At 45.9% G+C, this 21,570-nt stretch overlaps 1 long non-coding RNA gene across 1 annotated transcript in view; it reads left to right on the plus strand.

Annotated features, from left to right (window-relative positions):
- Positions 1 to 10,065: 10,065 nt before the first annotated feature.
- The window catches only part of LOC120047800, a 12,705-nt gene continuing 1,200 nt past the window's right edge, over positions 10,066 to 21,570 (plus strand). Inside the window, exons 1-2 of the long non-coding RNA XR_005476925.1 lie at positions 10,066 to 10,652; positions 15,167 to 15,228. This is a non-coding gene — a long non-coding RNA (uncharacterized LOC120047800). The remainder of the gene's footprint in view (positions 10,653 to 15,166; positions 15,229 to 21,570) is intronic.

Here is a 21,570-nt window from a genome sequence, read left to right on the forward strand (position 1 = left end):
AAATTAATACAGAATAATACAGGTAGCCTACTGGTAAATTAATACAGAATAATACAGGTAGTCTACTGGTAAATTAAAGTGTATCTATCTGAGAAAGCAGGAGAATGCTCAATGTTCCAGAATGTGTTGTGAATGATGCTTTGTTTTGTTGGCCTGGCCATAGCTGGCTATTGGGCAATTTGCATGTCAGTGCAGTACTGTATTGTACATTAGGTGAGTTGCTGTTTTTAATATTATATGATGATGTTTAACAATGATAATTAAATCAAGAATAGTGGCACTTGGTGTTGTGTACTATGTTCCCGATACATTTAACATTAGTGCGTACAATATTGCCTGTGTATACAGTACCACTGGGCAGTGGGTAGCCTAGTGGTTAAGAGCATTGGGCCAGTAGCCAACATTTTACACTTCTGTTAATTATATAGCGCTACTAAATATGCAGATTATATTTCCTTAACCCAGGGATCATCAACTAGGTTCAGCCACGGGATGATTTCTTCTTGATCGGATGGTCTGGGGCCCAGAACATAATTACAGATCAATTTGTAGACTGAAAATTGACCGCAAGAAGCCCAAACAGACATAATATGTGACTTAAACATTATAATTTCAAACATTGTTTATATTTGTATACGATCACATGTTTCTCTCTATTATACTTGGGAACAGATTTTCTTAAATTAAATTCACTCGGAGCTGATTTTTTGGGGGGGGCCAGAAAACTTTGGAGGCCAAATAAAACCACCAGCGGGCCGAATTCCGCGGTCCGCCAGTTGGCCAACCCTGACTCAACCCATCTACATAGGCTGGAGATATAGAACTAACAGTCATTCATGACCTTAGAACAGAATCCAGAGATGTCCTCAGAGCCACTGTGCTCTGGTCAAAAGTAGGGCACTATTTAAGGAATAGGGTGTAATTTGGAACACATACTGTAGGTGTAACAGCTGCCGGAGTGCTGACAGGTTCCCTACATGCTACAGTAATGGTTTGTATGGTCTGTGCTGTTTGCTGGGAGAGAGGGGGAAGTATATTACAGTAATGGTTTGTATGGTCTGTGCTGTTTGCTGGGAGAGAGAGGGAAGTATATTACAGTAATGGTTTGTATGGTCTGTGCTGTTTGCTGGGAGAGAGAGGGAAGTATACTACAGTAATGGTTTGTATGGTCTATGCTGTTTGCTGGGAGAGAGAGAGGGAAGTATACTACAGTAATGGTTTGTATGGTCTGTGCTGTTTGCTGGGAGAGAGAGAGGGAAGTATATTACAGTAATGGTTTGTATGGTCTATGCTGTTTGCTGGGAGAGAGAGAGGGAAGTATATTACAGTAATGGTTTGTATGGTCTGTGCTGTTTGCTGGGAGAGAGAGGGAAGTATATTACAGTAATGGTTTGTATGGTCTATGCTGTTTGCTGGGAGAGAGAGAGGGAAGTATATTACAGTAATGGTTTGTATGGTCTGTGCTGTTTGCTGGGAGAGAGAGGGAAGTATATTACAGTAATGGTTTGTATGGTCTGTGCTGTTTGCTGGGAGAGAGAGAGGGAAGTATATTACAGTAATGGTTTGTATCGTCTATGCTGTTTGCTGGGAGAGAGAGAGGGAAGTATATTACAGTAATGGTTTGTATGGTCTGTGCTGTTTGCAGGGGGGGAGAGGGGGAAGTATACTACAGTAATGGTTTGTATGGTCTGTGCTGTTTGCTGGGGGAGAGAGAGGGAAGTATACTACAGTAATGGTTTGTATGGTCTGTGCTGTTTGCAGGGGGGGAGAGGGGGAAGTATACTACAGTAATGGTGTGATTGTGGTAAACATACTCTGGTTATCTAAAAAAAGGAACTCCTTGAAAACATTCCAGCTGCATTCAGATCCATCAATGGATAGATCAGAGTGTTTGTGTACATGTTGTGGAGGGGACTGGCTCGTAGGGCTTTGGTCAAAAGTAGTGCACCATATATAGGGTTCCATTTGGGACGCAGAGGTGTAATGAAGTGAACGCAGCTTGTGCTCCCGTTGAGAGTTCAGGTCACCATAGAAACCCATTCATTCGTTCAGGAGTGGGTGGGTGGGTGGGATATGTCAATCAGTCAGCACCTGACAGAATAAACATGGCTTAGTCATCGACATCTGGTGTGGTTCCCTACATGGCCTGTAAACAGAAAGGAAACGACAAACTGCTACGGTACGAAACAGATACGTTCACTTTGTTGTTGTTCTGTTTGGTGACAGGATCTCTGAGTCTGATATGACCTCGATACATGTCTGGGGGCTGCGGAAGATTTCCTGTAAGCAGCGGATAAAACCACGCACTGATCTAATTGGATAAAAAAAAAAACACTTGACAGGATGTTCATTGCATGTTGGAGAAAAACTCAATGTTGTGTCAGATGCTGTCTTTACTCTCAGAATGCATATAGAATCTCAAGGCCATCAGAATGTTGTGTCAGATGCTGTCTTTACTCTCAGAATGCATATAGAATCTCAAGGCCATCAGAATGTTGTGTCAGATGCTCTTTACTCTCAGAATGCATATAGAATCTCAAGGCCATCAGAATGTTGTGTCAGATGCTGTCTTTACTCTCAGAATGCATATAGAATCTCAAGGCCATCAGAATGTTGTGTCAGATGCTCTTTACTCTCAGAATGCATATAGAATCTCAAGGCCATCAGAATGTTGTGTCAGATGCTCTTTACTCTCAGAATGCATATAGAATCTCAAGGCCATCAGAATGTTGTGTCAGATGCTGTCTTTACTCTCAGAATGCATATAGAATCTCAAGGCCATCAGAATGTTGTGTCAGATGCTGTCTTTACTCCCAGAATGCATATAGAATCTCAAGGCCATCAGAATGTTGTGTCAGATGCTGTCTTTACTCCCAGAATGCATATAGAATCTCAAGGCCATCAGAATGTTGTGTCAGATGCTCTTTACTCTCAGAATGCATATAGAATCTCAAGGCCATCAGAATGTTGTGTCAGATGCTCTTTACTCCCAGAATGCATATAGAATCTCAAGGCCATCAGAATGTTGTGTCAGATGCTGTCTTTACTCCCAGAATGCATATAGAATCTCAAGGCCATCAGAATGTTGTGTCAGATGCTCTTTACTCTCAGAATGCATATAGAATCTCAAGGCCATCAGAATGTTGTGTCAGATGCTGTCTTTACTCCCAGAATGCATATAGAATCTCAAGGCCATCAGAATGTTGTGTCAGATGCTCTTTACTCCCAGAATGCATATAGAATCTCAAGGCCATCAGAATGTTGTGTCAGATGCTCTTTACTCTCAGAATGCATATAGAATCTCAAGGCCATCAGAATGTTGTGTTAGATGCTGTCTTTACTCCCAGAATGCATATAGAATCTCAAGGCCATCAGAATGTTGTGTCAGATGCTGTCTTTACTCTCAGAATGCATATAGAATCTCAAGGCCATCAGAATGTTGTGTCAGATGCTCTTTACTCTCAGAATGCATATAGAATCTCAAGGCCATCAGAATGTTGTGTCAGATGCTCTTTACTCTCAGAATGCATATAGAATCTCAAGGCCATCAGAATGTTGTGTCAGATGCTCTTTACTCCCAGAATGCATATAGCATCTCAAGGCCATCAGAATGTTGTGTCAGATGCTGTCTTTACTCTCAGAATGCATATAGAATCTCAAGGCCATCAGAATGTTGTGTCAGATGCTCTTTACTCTCAGAATGCATATAGAATCTCAAGGCCATCAGAATGTTGTGTCAGATGCTGTCTTTACTCCCAGAATGCATATAGAATCTCAAGGCCATCAGAATGTTGTGTCAGATGCTGTCTTTACTCCCAGAATGCATATAGAATCTCAAGGCCATCAGAATGTTGTGTCAGATGCTCTTTACTCTCAGAATGCATATAGAATCTCAAGGCCATCAGAATGTTGTGTCAGATGCTGTCTTTACTCTCAGAATGCATATAGAATCTCAAGGCCATCAGAATGTTGTGTCAGATGCTGTCTTTACTCCCAGAATGCATATAGAATCTCAAGGCCATCAGAATGTTGTGTCAGATGCTCTTTACTCTCAGAATGCATATAGAATCTCAAGGCCATCAGAATGTTATACAGGCGTCACTAACACAGAGAGGCTGCGGCCTACATACAGACTCATTGGCCACTTTAATAAATGGATCACTAGTCACTTTAATAATGGCACTTTAATAATGTTTACATATCTTGCACTACTCATCTCATATGTATATATTGTATTTTATACCATCTATTGCATCTTGCCTAGGCCGCTCTGTCATTGCTCATCCATATATTTATATGTATATATTCTTATTCCCTTCCTTTACTTAGATTTGTGTGTATTAGGTAGTTGTTGGGGAATTGTTAGATTACTTGTTAGATATTAATTCACTGTCGGAACTAGCAGCACAAGCATTTCGCTACACTCGCAATAAAATCTGCTAACCATGTGTATGTGACCAATACAATTTGATTTGATTTGATTTGAATGGTTGAGTTTAGTTGATTAGGAGCAACATTAGCCGTTGTACATGCAGAAGCTACCCTTCCTGTGGTCCACAAATAGAACTGAACAGAAATAAAGAGTTCACACTTTTCTAGCTGAGCTCTGAAACTAAAATGTGTGATAATTATCAACATAGCTAGAAGAGGACCAGCTACCCCCCTAGAGGAGGACCAGCTACCCCCCTAGAGGAGGACCAGCTACCCCCTAGAGGAGGACCAGCTACCTCCCTAGAAGAGGACCAGCTACCCCTTAGAGGAGGACCATCTACCCCCCTAGAGGAGGACCAGCTACCTACCTAGAGGAGGACCAGCTACCCCCTAGAGGAGGACCAGCTATCCCCCTAGAGGAGGACCAGCTACCCCCCTAGAGGAGGACCAGCTACCCCCCTAGAGGAGGACCAGCTACCCCCTAGAGGAGGACCAGCTACCTACCTAGAGGAGGACCAGCTACCCCCCTAGAGGAGGACCAGCTACAGCCCTAGAGGAGGACCAGCTACCACCTTAGAGGAGGACCAGCTACCCCCTAGAGGAGGACCAGCTACCCCCCTAGAGGAGTACCAGCTACCCCCTAGAGGAGGACCAGCTACCCCCCTAGAGGAGGACCAGCTACCTCCCTAGAGGAGGACCAGCTACCCCCTAGAGGAGGACCAGATACCACCTTAGAGGACGACCAGCTACCTACCTAGAGGAGGACCATCTACCCCCCTAGAGGAGGACCAGCTACCCCCTAGAGGAGGACCATCTACCCCCCTAGAGGAGGACCATCTACCCCCCTAGAGGAGGACCAGCTACCCCCCTAGAGGAGGACCAGCTACCCCCCTAGAGGAGGACCAGATACCTACCTAGAGGAGGATCAGCTACCTACCTAGAGGAGGACCAGCTACCCCCTAGAGGAGGACCAGCTTCCTACCTAGAGGAGGACCAGCTACCCCCTAGAGGAGGACCAGCTACCTACCTAGAGGAGGACCATCTACCCCCCTAGAGGAGGACCATCTACCCCCCTAGAGGAGGACCAGCTACCCCCTAGAGGAGGACCAGCTACCCCCTAGAGGAGGACCAGCTACCCCCTAGAGGAGGACCAGCTACTCCCCTAGAGGAGGACCAGCTACCCCCCTAGAGGAGGACCAGCTACCCCCTAGAGGAGGACCAGCTACCTCCCTAGAAGAGGACCAGCTACCCCTTAGAGGAGGACCATCTACCCCCCTAGAGGAGGACCAGCTACCTACCTAGAGGAGGACCAGCTACCCCCTAGAGGAGGACCAGCTATCCCCCTAGAGGAGGACCAGCTACCCCCCTAGAGGAGGACCAGCTACCCCCCTAGAGGAGGACCAGCTACCCCCTAGAGGAGGACCAGCTACCTACCTAGAGGAGGACCAGCTACCCCCCTAGAGGAGGACCAGCTACAGCCCTAGAGGAGGACCAGCTACCACCTTAGAGGAGGACCAGCTACCCCCTAGAGGAGGACCAGCTACCCCCCTAGAGGAGTACCAGCTACCCCCTAGAGGAGGACCAGCTACCCCCCTAGAGGAGGACCAGCTACCTCCCTAGAGGAGGACCAGCTACCCCCTAGAGGAGGACCAGATACCACCTTAGAGGACGACCAGCTACCTACCTAGAGGAGGACCATCTACCCCCCTAGAGGAGGACCAGCTACCCCCTAGAGGAGGACCATCTACCCCCCTAGAGGAGGACCATCTACCCCCCTAGAGGAGGACCAGCTACCCCCCTAGAGGAGGACCAGCTACCCCCCTAGAGGAGGACCAGATACCTACCTAGAGGAGGATCAGCTACCTACCTAGAGGAGGACCAGCTACCCCCTAGAGGAGGACCAGCTACCCCCTAGAGGAGGACCAGCTACCTACCTAGAGGAGGACCATCTACCCCCCTAGAGGAGGACCATCTACCCCCCTAGAGGAGGACCAGCTACCCCCTAGAGGAGGACCAGCTACCCCCTAGAGGAGGACCAGCTACCCCCTAGAGGAGGACCAGCTACCCCCCTAGAGGAGGACCATCTACCCCCCTACAGGAGGACCAGCTACCCCCCTAGAGGAGGACCAGCTACCCCCCTAGAGGAGGACCATCTACCCCCCTAGAGGAGGACCAGCTACCTACCTAGAGGAGGACCATCTACCCCCCTAGAGGAGGACCATCTACCCCCCTACAGGAGGACCAGCTACCCCCCTAGAGGAGGACCAGCTACCTCCCTAGAGGAGGACCAGCTACCTACCTAGAGGAGGACCAGCTACCCCCCTAGAGGAGGACCAGCTACCCCCCTAGAGGAGGACCAGCTACCTACCTAGAGGAGGACCAGCTACCCCCTAGAGGAGGACCAGCTACCTACCTAGAGGAGGACCAGCTACCCCCCTAGAGGAGGACCATCTACCTACCTAGAGGAGGACCATCTACCCCCCTAGAGGAGGACCAGCTACCCCCTAGAGGAGGACCAGTTACCTACCTAGAGGAGGACCATCTACCCCCCTAGAGGAGTACCAGCTACCCCCTAGAGGAGGACCAGCTACCCCCTAGAGGAGGACCAGCTACCCCCTAGAGGAGGACCAGCTACCCCCTAGAGGAGGACCAGTTACCTACCTAGAGGAGGACCAGCTACCTACCTAGAGGAGGACCAGCTACCCCTTAGAGGAGGACCATCTACCCCCCTAGAGGAGGACCAGCTACCCCCTAGAGGAGGACCATCTACCTACCTAGAGGAGGACCAGCTACCCCCCTAGAGGAGGACCAGCTACCTACCTAGAGGAGGACCATCTACCCCCCTAGAGGAGGACCATCTACCCCCCTAGAGGAGGACCAGCTACCCCCTAGAGGAGGACCAGCTACCCCCTAGAGGAGGACCAGCTACCCCCTTAGAGGAGGACCAGCTACCTACCTACAGGAGGACCAGTTACCTACCTAGAGGAGGACCAGCTACCTACCTAGAGGAGAACCAGCTACCTACCTAGAGGAGGACCAGCTACCCCCTAGAGGAGGACCAGCTACCTACCTAGAGGACCAGCTACCCCCCTAGAGGAGGACCAGCTACCTCCCTAGAGGAGGACCAGCTACCCCCTAGAGGAGGACCAGCTACCTCCCTAGAGGAGGACCAGCTACCCCCTAGAGTAGGACCAGCTACCCCCTAGAGGAGGAAAAGCTACCTGCATAGAGGAGGAAAAGCTACCTGCATAGAGGAGGACCAGCAACATCTCTAGAGGACCAGCTACCCCCTAGAGGAGGACCAGCAACATCCCTAGAGGACCAGCTACCCCCTTAGAGGAGGACCAGCAACATCCCTAGAGGACCAGCTACCCCCTTAGAGGAGGACCAGCAACATCCCTAGAGGACCAGCTACCCCCTTAGAGGAGGACCAGCTACCCCTGCTATCTGTCTCAGTCTAGACGGACAAGCCTACTCTCTGTCTCAGTCTAGACAGACAAGCCTGCTCTCTGTCTCAGTCTAGACAGACAAGCTAACTGCTGCTGGTTCCCATGAATAGGTCTACACCACCTGCTCTTTGGAGTCTACAGTCTAATACACGACTTGTTTAGTTTGACCTGTGTAATCCATGTTGTATACATAGAAAAGTCACATTATGTAGCCTAAACGTTTCGTGTAATATGAGACATGTTCTAAACGGGATTCCTTGGTATGTCCCAACTCTGACGTCACCCCGTTGAAGTTGATATTTAAAATGTTTACGCTAAGGGTTAAGGTGTTGACGTCGTTCTGTCCTTGAGCTGTTGTCTAATAATGTTGTGTATTATGTCATGTTTCATGTTCTGTGTGGACCCCAGGAAGAGTAGATGCTGCTTTCTCAACAGCTAATGGGGATCCTAATAACATACCAAATACCAAAGGTTATGGTTAAGGTTAGATAAGGGTAGGATAGGGGTTAAGGTTAGGGTTAGGGTTTATGGTATGTATGTCCCAAGGATCCCAACTTGCACTTGTGACTAGCCCATTTTCAAGGGCTAGGGAGACATCTGCTGGTGAAGGGAGACAAGTACTAGTTTTATTTGTCTGAAATTAGCCAGTCCAGACAAACCATTAGTCTTGGGGGAAACCTCATGCCTTGCAAAATGTTTGTCCTGATTTTTTCCCCAATGCCTACACATTTTAACTTTTTCCCACTTTTATATTGTTTTCCAAATACAGGTGAAATTGTGTTTCCATAAACCACCTCACAGGCTATGCATGTGTTGGCCACAAGATGTCACTAGACCCCTTCAAATCTGAACAATGAGCCCTTGCTCAGGACCACACGTTTGTTAATGTTGTTGCCCTCCTCACTACAAAATAAAATAGTATTTGTCACATGGCCCAGAATACAATCCAATGATGCAGAGTTAAACAAAACAATGTTAATACACGATAAAGACAAATAAAATACACAAGAGTGAAGCTAATTTGTTATTAACTGACTTGCCTAGTTAAATAAAGGTCAAATAAATAAAAAATATGCCTTTATCCTATGGCTCTGACTTGGTGTACAGGGAGAATACTGTAAGAATGGCCCATGTTCTGAATTCTGTCGCTGTACATTTCAAACGTGTTGAACAAATAGTTATATTGACTACATCCGTCCTAGCTCGCTCATTAAGATCTTAATCGAAATTACGGATTGCCTCTTATCCGCTCGTTGTCCCCTTATGCCATAGTTTGTACATCTCAATTGTCAGTAGAAACCACATTGGTTTAAATCAGCCATATCAACTATGCTATTATTTTCTTCAGGAATGTAGTGAAGTAAAAGTAAATAGTAAAGTGAAGTACAGATACTCAAAAAAACGACTTAAGTAGTACTTTAAAGTATTTTTTTTACTTAAGTACTTTACACCACTGTATGTCACCGTTATAGTGCAATTAATGTATTGTGTCGTGTTGTGTAGTGGCTTTGCTGGCATAAATAAATACAAATGAAAATGGTTTGCCTCACCATTATTTACATGCTAAAATCGCCACTGCTGTGAACTCGGGAAAAAAAACGAGCTCCGACTGGGGAAACATCGATTTGAACGGTCATCCAACTAGGAATTCCATCTCGGTAACTCGGGCCTGGAGCTCAATGACGTCATGATTTGACCCCGTATTTTTCCGAGTTCACAGTTGTTTTGAACGCGGCAGTAGTGTACAGTATCTGAATGTGTGCAAGTTTTGTGTGAGAGTGTCAGTGTAGTTAGTGTGTGTGAGTGAGTGTGTGTGTGTGTGTATAGTATTTTTGTAGATTTCCATGAACAATTTTGTTGCTAAACCGAATCCAATATTCTCTCCCGTTTTAAATAGCAGTTATGATGAGTTGAGAAAGATAGAAATCAGTTAGTTGATCCTTTTATAAACTATCTCGAGCAAAAGGCAAGAAGCCAACACACGCGTCAAAGCCAGGAGGGGGGTGCATTTCGCTATTCGGGTATGCGCTCTGTACCTTTAGGGAAGATAGTATACTCCTCGCGTCTTCTCCGCGCTCCCGTCGTCTCCTTCTCAAAACCCATTGGATGAGAAAGCCAGAAGTCCCGCCCCTCTTACCTTCTCCTCCAATGGGTTTTGAGAAGGAGACGAGGAGCGAGCAGAGAGGACGCGAGGAGTATGTTTTGAATTGAGTTCTTCACAGTCTCCAGACTCGACCAGCTGAAATTGCATTGTAATACATTGAGCTTCTGAGACGGAGCTGTGTTGGAATTTGCTTGTGTAGATCAGTTTGTTGTTTACGTTGAATATCCAGAGACTATCGGATCTATATCTATACATGTTGTATACGTTTCGGAATTGTGTCATTTGGAGAATCATGGACCGTGAGTGGAGAAGCGATTGGGTTTTAATTCTCGTCAGCGTATATTCTCTCAATCTCACCTCTTGTCGGAGAGCGTTTGACTGAGCCGATCAAGCTATAGGCTGGAGCGGGTTTATTCGTTTCTGCATCAAGTCAAGGTCTTTTCACTCGTTCGGTGAATAGTTAACTAAAGCGAAATTATTTGTATTAAATAGCCGAAGATTTGTAATTCAAATAGCCCGAGGTTTCTTTCAACTCCTACGTTCAGGAGCTGTCCAGCTTGACCGTCAGACTGACCAGTACTCAGTTGTCCAGAAAAATGGAGGCTGTTATTGAGAAAGAATGCAGTGCACTGGGGGGACTTTTCCAAAGTGTGATAGGCGACATGAAAGTAAGTCAAACCTATCCGTTCTGAATAATTTTGTTTATAACAGTGTACATTAGATAGATAGCTAATAGCTACTTGTCTAACTCCATATGAACTCATTCAGTAACCTGTTCTGTAGGAATGGCCACTAAGGTTAGCTAGCTAAGTAGATAACGTTAGCTGGCTGTCAGTGTTTTTGACAGTTGCTTCAGATAATGACAAGGCATGCCTCATCATCATGTCATGACTAGCTGCTTGCTTGCTCTTCAGGCCAAACTGCGAGCTATGAAGCCTATTGACCGACGTTTATGGAGTCAAACAAAAATACTAGAATGGGGTTATACATGGCTGAGGCTTGGGTGTTTTCTTCCAGTGTCAAATGCAGTGTTATGCTATAAAATCTATATGTTTCACCTCTGAATCTATTGTTGCTGTGGGTATCTAGGTTATTGTTCAGCAGGGGGTCTCTGCCTTCAAGGCTCTTGAAATATTCATCTGGCTGCTGATGCAAAGGAGCTGTGTGTGTTTGTATGGGTGTGTGTTTCACTCTCTCTCTCTCTCTCTCTCTCTCTCTCTTTCTCTCTCTCTCTTTCTCTCCTCTCTCTCTCTTTCTTCTCTCTTTCTCTCTCTCTCCCTCTCTCTCCTCTCTCTCTCCTCTCTCTTTCTCTCCTCTGTCTCTCTCTCTCCTCTCTCTTTCTCTCCTCTCTCTCTCCTCTCTCTCTCTCTCCTCTCTCTTTCTCTCCTCTCTCTTTCTCTCCTCTCTCTCTCCCTCTCTCCTCTCTCTCTCATCTCTCTTTCTCTCCTCTGTCTCTCTCTCTCTCCTCTCTCTTTCTCTCCTCTCTCTCTCCTCTCTCTTTCTCTCTTTCTCTCTCTCTCCTCTCTCTTTCTCTCTTTCTCCTCTCTCTCTCTCTCTCTCTCTCTCTCTCCTCTCTCTTTCTCTCCTCTCTCTCTCTCTCTCTCTCTCTCTCTCCTGTGTTATGGCGGTATAGTGTTACACAGGGGGACATTCCTAAGGTCACTAATGCTACAAATCATTATCAGACACAGCATCCTTACTTACTTTCTCCTCAGCCTCCCGGATGGCAGCATAGTCTGAGTATTACACTACTCAAATCAAATCACATTTTATTGGTCACATACACGTGGTTAGCAGATGTTATTGTGGGTGTAGCGAAATGCTTGCTCTTCTAGCTCCGACAGTGCAGTAATATCTAACAAGTAATATCTAACACTTTCACAACATATACCCAAAATACATGTACATCTAAGTAAGGAATGGATTAAGAATATATATACATATATGTCAGGGCGGCATTGGACTAAGATACAGTGGCATAGTATACAGTACAGCATATACATATGAGATGGGGGATGCAGTATTTACAAACAATTAAAGTGACTAAGATACCGTAGAATAGTATAGAGTACAGTTTACACATATGAGATGAGTAATGCAAGATACGGAGACATTATTAAAGTGGCTAGTGTTTCATTTCCTTAAAGTGGCCAGTGATTCCTCATCTATTCTCTATAGGCAGCAGCCTCTGCTGTGCTGGAGATGGCTGTTTAACAGTCAGTGGTGTAGTATAGAATATAATACAGTATATACATATGAAATGGGTGATGCAATATGTAAACACAATTTAAAAGTGACTAAGATACCGTAGAATAGTGTGGAGTACAGTTTATACATATGAGATGAGTGATGCAATATGTAAACACAATTTAAAAGTGACTAAGATACCGTAGAATAGTGTGGAGTACAGTTTATACATATGAGATGAGTGATGCAATATGTAAACACAATGTAAATAGTGACTAAGATACCGTAGAATAGTGTGGAGTACAGTTTATACATATGAGATGGGTGATGCAATATGTAAACACAATTTAATAGTGACTAAGATACCGTAGAATAGTGTGGAGTACAGTTTATACATATGAGATGGGTGATGCAATATGTAAACACAATTTAATAGTGACTAAGATACCGTAGAATAGTGTGGAGTACAGTTTATACATATGAGATGGGTGATGGTAGATACGGAACATTAGTAAAGTGTCTAGTGATCCATTTCTAAAAGTGGCCAGTGATTCTAATCTATGTCTATAGGCAGCTGCCTCTGATGTGCTAGTGAAGCGTGGATTGAAACGTGGATTCTGATTGGTCAGTGCAGCGTTGAATAGTCCTCACCACAGGACTGTTTGAGTTTCTAACTATAGGAGGGGAGGAGCAAGATGGAATCGTGGTCAGATTTGCCGAATGGAACGCGGGGGAGGGCCCTCCGTTACCGTGTGTCCGTTACCGTTTGTCCGTTACCGTGTGATTGTTACTGTGTGTCCATTACCGTGTGTCCGTTACCGTGTGATTGTTACTGTGTGTCCATTACTGTGTGTTCATTACTGTGTGTTCGTTACTGTGTGTCCATTACCGTGTGTCCGTTACCGTGTGATTGTTACTGTGTGTCCATTACTGTGTGTTCGTTACTGTGTGTCCATTACCGTGTGTCCGTTACCGTGTGATTGTTACTGTGTGTCCATTATTGTGTGTTCATTACCGTGTGATCGTTACCGTGTGATCGTTACCGTGTGATCGTTACCGTGTGTTCGTTACCGTGTGTCCGTTACCGTGTGTCCGTTACCGTGTGTCCGTTACCGTGTGTCCGTTACCGTGTGTCCGTTACCGTGTGATTGTTACTGTGTGTCCATTATTGTGTGTTCATTACCGTGTGTTCGTTACCGTGTGTTCGTTACCGTGTGATCGTTACCGTGTGTTCGTTACCGTGTGTCCGTTACCGTGTGTTCGTTACCGTGTGATCGTTACCGTGTGTTCGTTACCGTGTGTTCTTTACCGTGTGTTCATTACCGTGTGTTCTTTACCGTGTGTTCATTACCGTGTGTTCTTTACCGTGTGTTCGTTACCGTGTGATCGTTACCGTGTGTCCGTTACCGCGTGTCCGTTACCGCGTGTCCGTTACCGCGTGTCCGTTACCGCGTGTTCGTTACCGTGTGTTCGTTACCGTGTGTTCGTTACCGTGTGTTCGTTACCGTGTGTTCTTTACCGTGTGTTCATTACCGTGTGTTCTTTACCGTGTGTTCATTATCGTGTGTTCATTACCGTGTGTTCTTTACCGTGTGATCGTTACCGTGTGTCCGTTACCGTGTGTTCGTTACCGTGTGTCCGTTACCGTGTGTTCGTTACCGTGTGATCGTTACCGTGTGATCGTTACCGTGTGTCCGTTACCGTGTGATCGTTACCGTGTCCGTTACCGTGTGTCCGTTACCGTGTGTCCGTTACCGTGTGTCCGTTGCCGTGTGTCCGTTACCGTGTGTCCGTTACCGTGTGATCGTTACCGTGTGTCCGTTACCGTGTGTTCGTTACCGTGTGTTCGTTACCGTGTGTTCGTTACCGTGTGTTCTTTACCGTGTGTTCGTTACCGTGTGTTCGTTACCGTGTGTTCGTTACCGTGTGTCCGTTACCGTGTGTCCGTTACCGTGTGTTCGTTACCGTGTGTTCTTTACCGTGTGTTCGTTACCGTGTGTCCGTTACCGTGTGTCCGTTACCGTGTGTCCGTTACCGTGTGTTCTTTACCGTGTGTTCTTTACCGTGTGTTCGTTACCGTGTGTTCATTACCGTGTGTTCATTACCGTGTGTTCATTACCGTGTGTTCATTACCGTGTGTTCTTTACCGTGTGTTCTTTACCGTGTGTCCGTTACCGTGTGTTCGTTACCGTGTGTTCTTTACCGTGTGTTCGTTACCGTGTGTTCGTTACCGTGTGATCGTTACCGTGTGATCGTTACCGTGTGTCCGTTACCGTGTGTTCTTTACCGTGTGATCGTTACCGTGTGTCCGTTACCGTGTGTTCGTTACCGTGTGTTCGTTACCGTGTGTTCGTTACCGTGTGTTCGTTACCGTGTGTTCGTTACCGTGTGATCGTTACCGTGTGTTCTTTACCGTGTGTTCGTTACCGTGTGATCGTTACCGTGTGTCCGTTACCGTGTGTTCGTTACGTGTGTTCTTTACCGTGTGTTCGTTACGTGTGTTCGTTACCGTGTGTTCGTTACCGTGTGTTCGTTACCGTGTGTTCGTTACCGTGTGTTCGTTACCGTGTGTTCTTTACCGTGTGTTCGTTACCGTGTGTTCGTTACCGTGTGATCGTTACCGTGTGATCGTTACCGTGTGTTCGTTACCGTGTGATCGTTACCGTGTGTTCGTTACCGTGTGATCGTTACCGTGTGTTCGTTACCGTGTGTTCGTTACCGTGTGTTCGTTACCGTGTGTTCGTTACTGTGTGTTCACAAAATATAGTCAATATAAAGTCTAATAGGTTAGTCCATCATCACTTTGATGAGCAGGTTTTGCTTGGAAAATAGCTATTTTTACCTCAATGGGAATAGCTGGTAAAATAAAGGTTTAAAAAAGTGTTTTTGGTGTGTGTGTGTTTTGTTCTCATGTTGTTCTGTGTTTCTGACCGATGTTGTGCTCAGGGAAAACAAGATGTTCTGATATTCCTGTACTTTGTGTTTGTTTCCACAGAACAGCTACCCCATCTGGGAAGACTTTATCAGCAAGGCTGGGAAACTACAATCTCAACTCAGGTGAGTCATCATTATTACCACAGGTAGACCCTCAACAAGACCACAGTCAGGACCATCTCATTATTACCACAGGTAGACCCTTAACAAGACCACAGTCAGGACCATCTCATTATTACCACAGGTAGACCTTTAACAAGACCACAGTCAGGACCATCTCATTATTACCACAGGTAGACCCTCATTATTACCACAGGTAGACCCTTAACAAGACCACAGTCAGGACCATCTCATTATTACCACAGGTAGACCCTCAACAAGACCACAGTCAGGACCATCTCATTATTACCACAGGTAGACCCTCATTATTACCACAGGTAGACCCTTAACAAGACCACAGTCAGGACCATCTCATTATTACCACAGGTAGACCCTCATTATTACCACAGGTAGACCCTTAACAAGACCACAGTCAGGACCATCTCATTATTACCACAGGTAGACCCTTAACAAGACCACAGTCAGGACCATCTCATTATTACCACAGGTAGACCCTCAACAAGACCACAGTCAGGACCATCTCATTATTACCACAGGTAGACCCTCATTATTACCACAGGTAGACCCTTAACAAGACCACAGTCAGGACCATCTCATTATTACCACAGGTAGACCCTCAACAAGACCACAGTCAGGACCATCTCATTATTACCACAGGTAGACCCTCATTATTACCACAGGTAGACCCTTAACAAGACCACAGTCAGGACCATCTCATTATTACCACAGGTAGACCCTCATTATTACCACAGGTAGACCCTTAACAAGACCACAGTCAGGACCATCTCATTATTACCACAGGTAGACCCTTAACAAGACCACAGTCAGGACCATCTCATTATTACCACAGGTAGACCCTCAACAAGACCACAGTCAGGACCATCTCATTATTACCACAGGTAGACCCTTAACAAGACCACAGTCAGGACCATCTCATTATTACCACAGGTAGACCCTTAACAAGACCACAGTCAGGACCATCTCATTATTACCACAGGTAGACCCTTAAGAAGACCACAGTCAGGACCATCTCATTATTACCACAGGTAGACCCTCATTATTACCACAGGTAGACCCTTAACAAGACCACAGTCAGGACCATCTCATTATTACCACAGGTAGACCCTTAACAAGACCACAGTCAGGACCATCTCATTATTACCACAGGTAGACCCTTAACAAGACCACAGTCAGGACCATCTCATTATTACCACAGGTAGACCCTCATTATTACCACAGGTAGACCCTCATTATTACCACAGGTAGACCCTCATTATTACCACAGGTAGACCCTCATTATTACCACAGGTAGACCCTTAACAAGACCACAGTCAGGACCATCTCATTATTACCACAGGTAGACCCTTAACAAGACCACAGTCAGGACCATCTCATTATTACCACAGGTAGACCCTCATTATTACCACAGGTAGACCCTCATTATTACCACAGGTAGACCCTCATTATTACCACAGGTAGACCCTCATTATTACCACAGGTAGACCCTTAACAAGACCACAGTCAGGACCATCTCATTATTACCACAGGTAGACCCTTAACAAGACCACAGTCAGGACCATCTCATTATTACCACAGGTAGACCCTCATTATTACCACAGGTAGACCCTTAACAAGTGTCATGCTGTAGGATAAGTCCTAGAAAAGAGCTGTCTCCAACTGTCCGTCATTATTGGTTCCGCCCCAACCTCCAACCTCTACCCACCTGAGGTCTGTAATGTGTGGAATTGTAGGGCAGCTGTGGTTGAACTACTGTGTAGTTGCTAATAGTGTAGGTTCTAGGCCTAGTTATACTCCATGGTTCTCTGTGCTTAGTCTGTTAGTCTGTTAGTCTGTGAGTCTGTGAGTCTGTGAGTCTGTGAGTCTGTGAGTCTGTTAGTCTGTTAGTCTGTGAGTCTGTGAGTCTGAGTGTTGAGGGGTAGCTGAAGGATTGTCTCACCTAGGCCTAAACCCCCTGACCCCCATACCAGACACGGAAGTGCAGGACTATGTGATCTTTGCTGTGTCTGGGTGGAATTGTATGGCAGCTGTGGCTGTAACAGGATGGATGTCCTCCCGAGTGGCGCAGCGGTCTGACACGGAACCCAAACCGGCTGCGCCCGTGCGCCATCATGCATAAATGTATTTTGTCCCCCCACACCAAACGCGATCACGACACGCAGGTTGAAATATCACAACAAACTCTGAACCAATTATATTAATTTGGAGACAGGTCAAAAAGCATTAAACATTTATGGCAATTTAGCTAGCTAGCTTGCACTTGCTAGCTAATTTGTTCTGGGATATAAACATTGAGTTGTTATTTTACCTGAAATGCACAAGGTCCTCTACTCCACCAATTAATCCACACATAAAACGGTCAACCGAATCGTTTCTAGTCATCTCTCCTCCTTCCAGGCTTTTTCTTCTCTTGACTTTATATTGCGATTGGCAATTTTCATAAATTAGGTGCATTACCGCTACTGACCTCGTCCATCTTCAGTCACCCACGTGGGTATAACCAATGAGGAGATTGCACGTGGGTACCTGCTTCTATAAACCAATGAGGAAATGGGAGAGGCAGGACTTGCAGCTCGATCTGCGTCAGAAATAGAACTGACTTCTATTTTAGCCCTTGGCAACGCAGAAGCTCATTCGCGCGCGCGAGCAGTGTGGGTGCAATAATTGAATAATATAGATTTCTAAATTTATTTTGCAGCGCACGCGCTGCGAGCGGTGTAGTCAGCCTGTTAGGCACTGCTTCGCTTGAGGCGTCACTACAGACCCGGGTTCGATCCCAGGCTGTGACGTGACCGGGAGACCCATGAGGCGGCGCACAATTGGCTTAGCGTCGTCCGGGTTAGGGAAGGGTTTGGCCGGCCGGGATTCCTTGTCCCATTGCGCTCTAGTGACTCCTTGTGGCTGGCTGGGCGCCTGCAAGCTGATTTCAGTCGCCAGCTGGACGGTGTTTCCTCTGACACGTTGGTATGGCTGGTTTCCGGGTTAAGGCGAGCAGTGTGTCAAGAAGCAGTGCGGCATGGCAGGGTCGTGTTTCGGAGGACGCACGGCTCTCAACCTTCGCCTCTTCCGAGTCCGTAGGGGAGTTGCAGCGATGGGACAAGACTGTAACTACCAATTTGTACCAGGAAATTGTGGAGAAAAAGGGGTAACAAGTACACACAAAAAACAAATGCATAAATAAATAAACAGGATGGATGGATGTCTCTAGATTGGAAAATAAGAAACTGTGTCAGATCTACTTCTCTGTGATCTCTGCTGGGTAGAATCACCCAGTCTACTACCTCTACCCACCTCTCTGGTGATCTCTGCTGGGTAGAATCACCCTGTCTAGCTACTACCTCTACCCACCTCTCTGGTGATCTCTGCTGGGTAGAATCACCCAGTCTAGCTACTACCTCTACCCACCTCTCTGGTGATCTCTGCTGGGTAGAATCACCCAGTCTACTACCTCTACCCATCTCTCTGGTGATCTCTGCTGGGTAGAATCACCCAGTCTACTACCTCTACCCACCTCTCTGGTGATCTCTGCTGGGTAGAATCACCCAGTCTACTACTTCTACCCACCTCTCTGTGATCTCTGCTGGGTAGAATCACCCAGTCTACTACCTCTACCCACCTCTCTGGTGATCTCTGCTGGGTAGAATCACCCAGTCTACTACTTCTACCCACCTCTCTGTGATCTCTGCTGGGTAGAATCACCCAGTCTACTACTTCTACCCACCTCTCTGTGATCTCTGCTGGGTAGAATCACCCAGTCTACTACTTCTACCCACCTCTCTGTGATCTCTGCTGGGTAGAATCACCCAGTCTACTACCTCTACCCACCTCTCTGGTGATCTCTGCTGGGTAGAATCACACAGTCTAGCTACTACCTCTACCCACCTCTCTGGTGATCTCTGCTGGGTAGAATTGGAGGACAGGCTGATTGGCAGCGTGTCTTACTCTGTAATAATGTTAGGGTCGGGTGAAGTGCTCTGTCATTTAGCTGTCCTCTTCCACACTGCCTTCTAGGAAATTATCTAATTATAGTTTTTAAATCCATCCGTTGCTTTTTTGTTGCAAAATAGGTTATTTTTACAACTTCCCCCGACATAATGTTTCAGAACATATTTGTTTATTTGTGTATTACTGTGTAATCACAATATGGGTCTGTCCCAAAGTGCATCCTTTTCCCTATATAGTGCACAGTAGTATCCAACAGAGACTAACACAACCAGAGGTTTCCCCTGTAGTGGCTCTCCCTTTAAATAGAATGGAATGTGCTTGTGGGGAGTGTGCGTCTGTATGTCTTTGTGTGTGTGTGTGGGCGGGTGCATGTGTGTGTGTGTGTATTTTTCCGCCAGAGACTAGCAACACACCCTTGTGTGTAGTGGTTAGCTCCAACCCGCTACAACACAGTCTGTGGTAATACCATTACAGGTTGATAAGGACAGTGTTGTTCCTGGTCAAACGGATGTTAGTCATTTCATATCAGACGTAGAACTTTTGAGTTGATAAAGAATTCTGTTGTTCTGGGACAGACTCTACGTCCCAAATGGCGCCCTATTCCCTATATAGGGCACTACTTTTGACCAGGGCCCATAAAAGTAGTGCTCTATATACCGTTGAAGTCGGAAGTTTACATAAACTTAGCTTGGAGTCATTAAAACTCGTTTTTCAACCACTCCACAAATTTATTGTAAACAAACTATAGTTTTGGCAAGTCGGTTAGGACATCTACTTTGTGCATGACAAAAGTCATTTTTACAGACAGATTATGTCACTTATAATTCACTGTATCACAATTCCAGTGGGTCAGAAGTTTACATACACTAAGTTGACTGTGCCTTTAAACAGCTTGGAAAATTTCAGAAAATTATGTCATGGCTTTAGAAGCTTCTGATAGGCTAATTGACATCATTTGAGTCAACTGGAGGTGTACCTGTGGATGTATTTCAAGGCCTACCTTCAAACTCAGTGCCTCTTTGCTTGACATCATGGGAAAATTAAAAGAAATCAGCCAAGACCTCAGAAAATAAAATTGTAGACCTCCACAAGTCTGGTTCATCCTTGGGAGCAATTTCCAAATGCCTGAAGGTACCACGTTCATCTGTACAAACAATAGTATGCAAGTATAAACACCATGGGACCACGCAGCCGTCATACCACTCAGGAAGGAGACGCGTTCTGTCTCCTAGAGATAAACTTACTTTTGTGCGAAAAGTGCAAATCAATCCCAGAACAACAGCAAAGGACCTTGTGAAGATGCTGAAGGAAACAGGTACAAAAGTATCTATATCCACAGTAAAACGAGTCCTATATTGACATCACCTGAAAGGCCGCTCAGCAAGGAAGAAGCCACTGCTCCAAAACCACCATAAAAAAGACAGACTACGGTTTGCAACTGCACATGGGGGTCTGATGAAACAAAAATAGAACTGTTTGGCCATAATGACCATCGTTTTGTTTGGAGGAAAAAGGGGGAAGCTTGCAAGCCGAAGAACACCATCCCAACCGTGAAGCACGGGGGTGGCAGCATCATGTTGTGGGGGTGCTTTGCTGCAGGAGGGACTGGTGCACTTCACAAAATAGATGACATCATGAGGATGGGAAATTATGTGGATATATTGAAGCAACATCTCAAGACATCAGTCAGGAAGTGAAAGCTTGGTCGCAAATGGGTCTTCCAAATGGACAATGACCCAAAGCATACTTCCAAAGTTGTGGCAAAATGGCTTAAGGACAACAAAGTCAAGGTATTGGAGTGGCCATGACAAAGCCCTGACGTCAATCCCATAGAAAATTTGTGGGCAGAACTGAAAAAGCGTGTACGAGCAAGGAGGCCTACAAACCTGACTCAGTTACACCAGCTCTGTCAGGAGGAATGGGCCAAAATTCACCCAACTTATTGTGGGAAGCTTGTGGAAGGCTACCCAAAACATTTGACCCAAGTTAAACAATTTAAAGGCAATGCTACCAAATACTAATTGAGTGTATGTAAACTTCTGTCCCACTGGGAATGTGATAAAATAAATAAAAGCTGAAATAAATCATTCTCTACTATTATTCTGACATTTCACATTTTAAAATAAAGTGGTGATCCTAACTGACCTAAGACAGGGAATTTTTTACTGGGATTAAATGTCAGGAATTGTGAAAAACTGAGTTTAAATGTATTTGGCTAAGGTGTATGTAAACTTCCGACTTCAATTGTAGGAAAGAGGGTGTCATTTGGGCCGTACATTCTGTAACAGGTCAGTCAATATGGCCACTTCTCCATGGCCTCTGTGTGGTCTGTAGTGTAGACTATGTTGTCCAACCACACTGATCTAGTGTGGGGCCCTGGTC

The sequence above is a fragment of the Salvelinus namaycush genome, chromosome 5 (assembly GCF_016432855.1).
Source record: "Salvelinus namaycush isolate Seneca chromosome 5, SaNama_1.0, whole genome shotgun sequence".
In the NCBI taxonomy this organism is placed as follows: domain Eukaryota; kingdom Metazoa; phylum Chordata; class Actinopteri; order Salmoniformes; family Salmonidae; genus Salvelinus; species Salvelinus namaycush.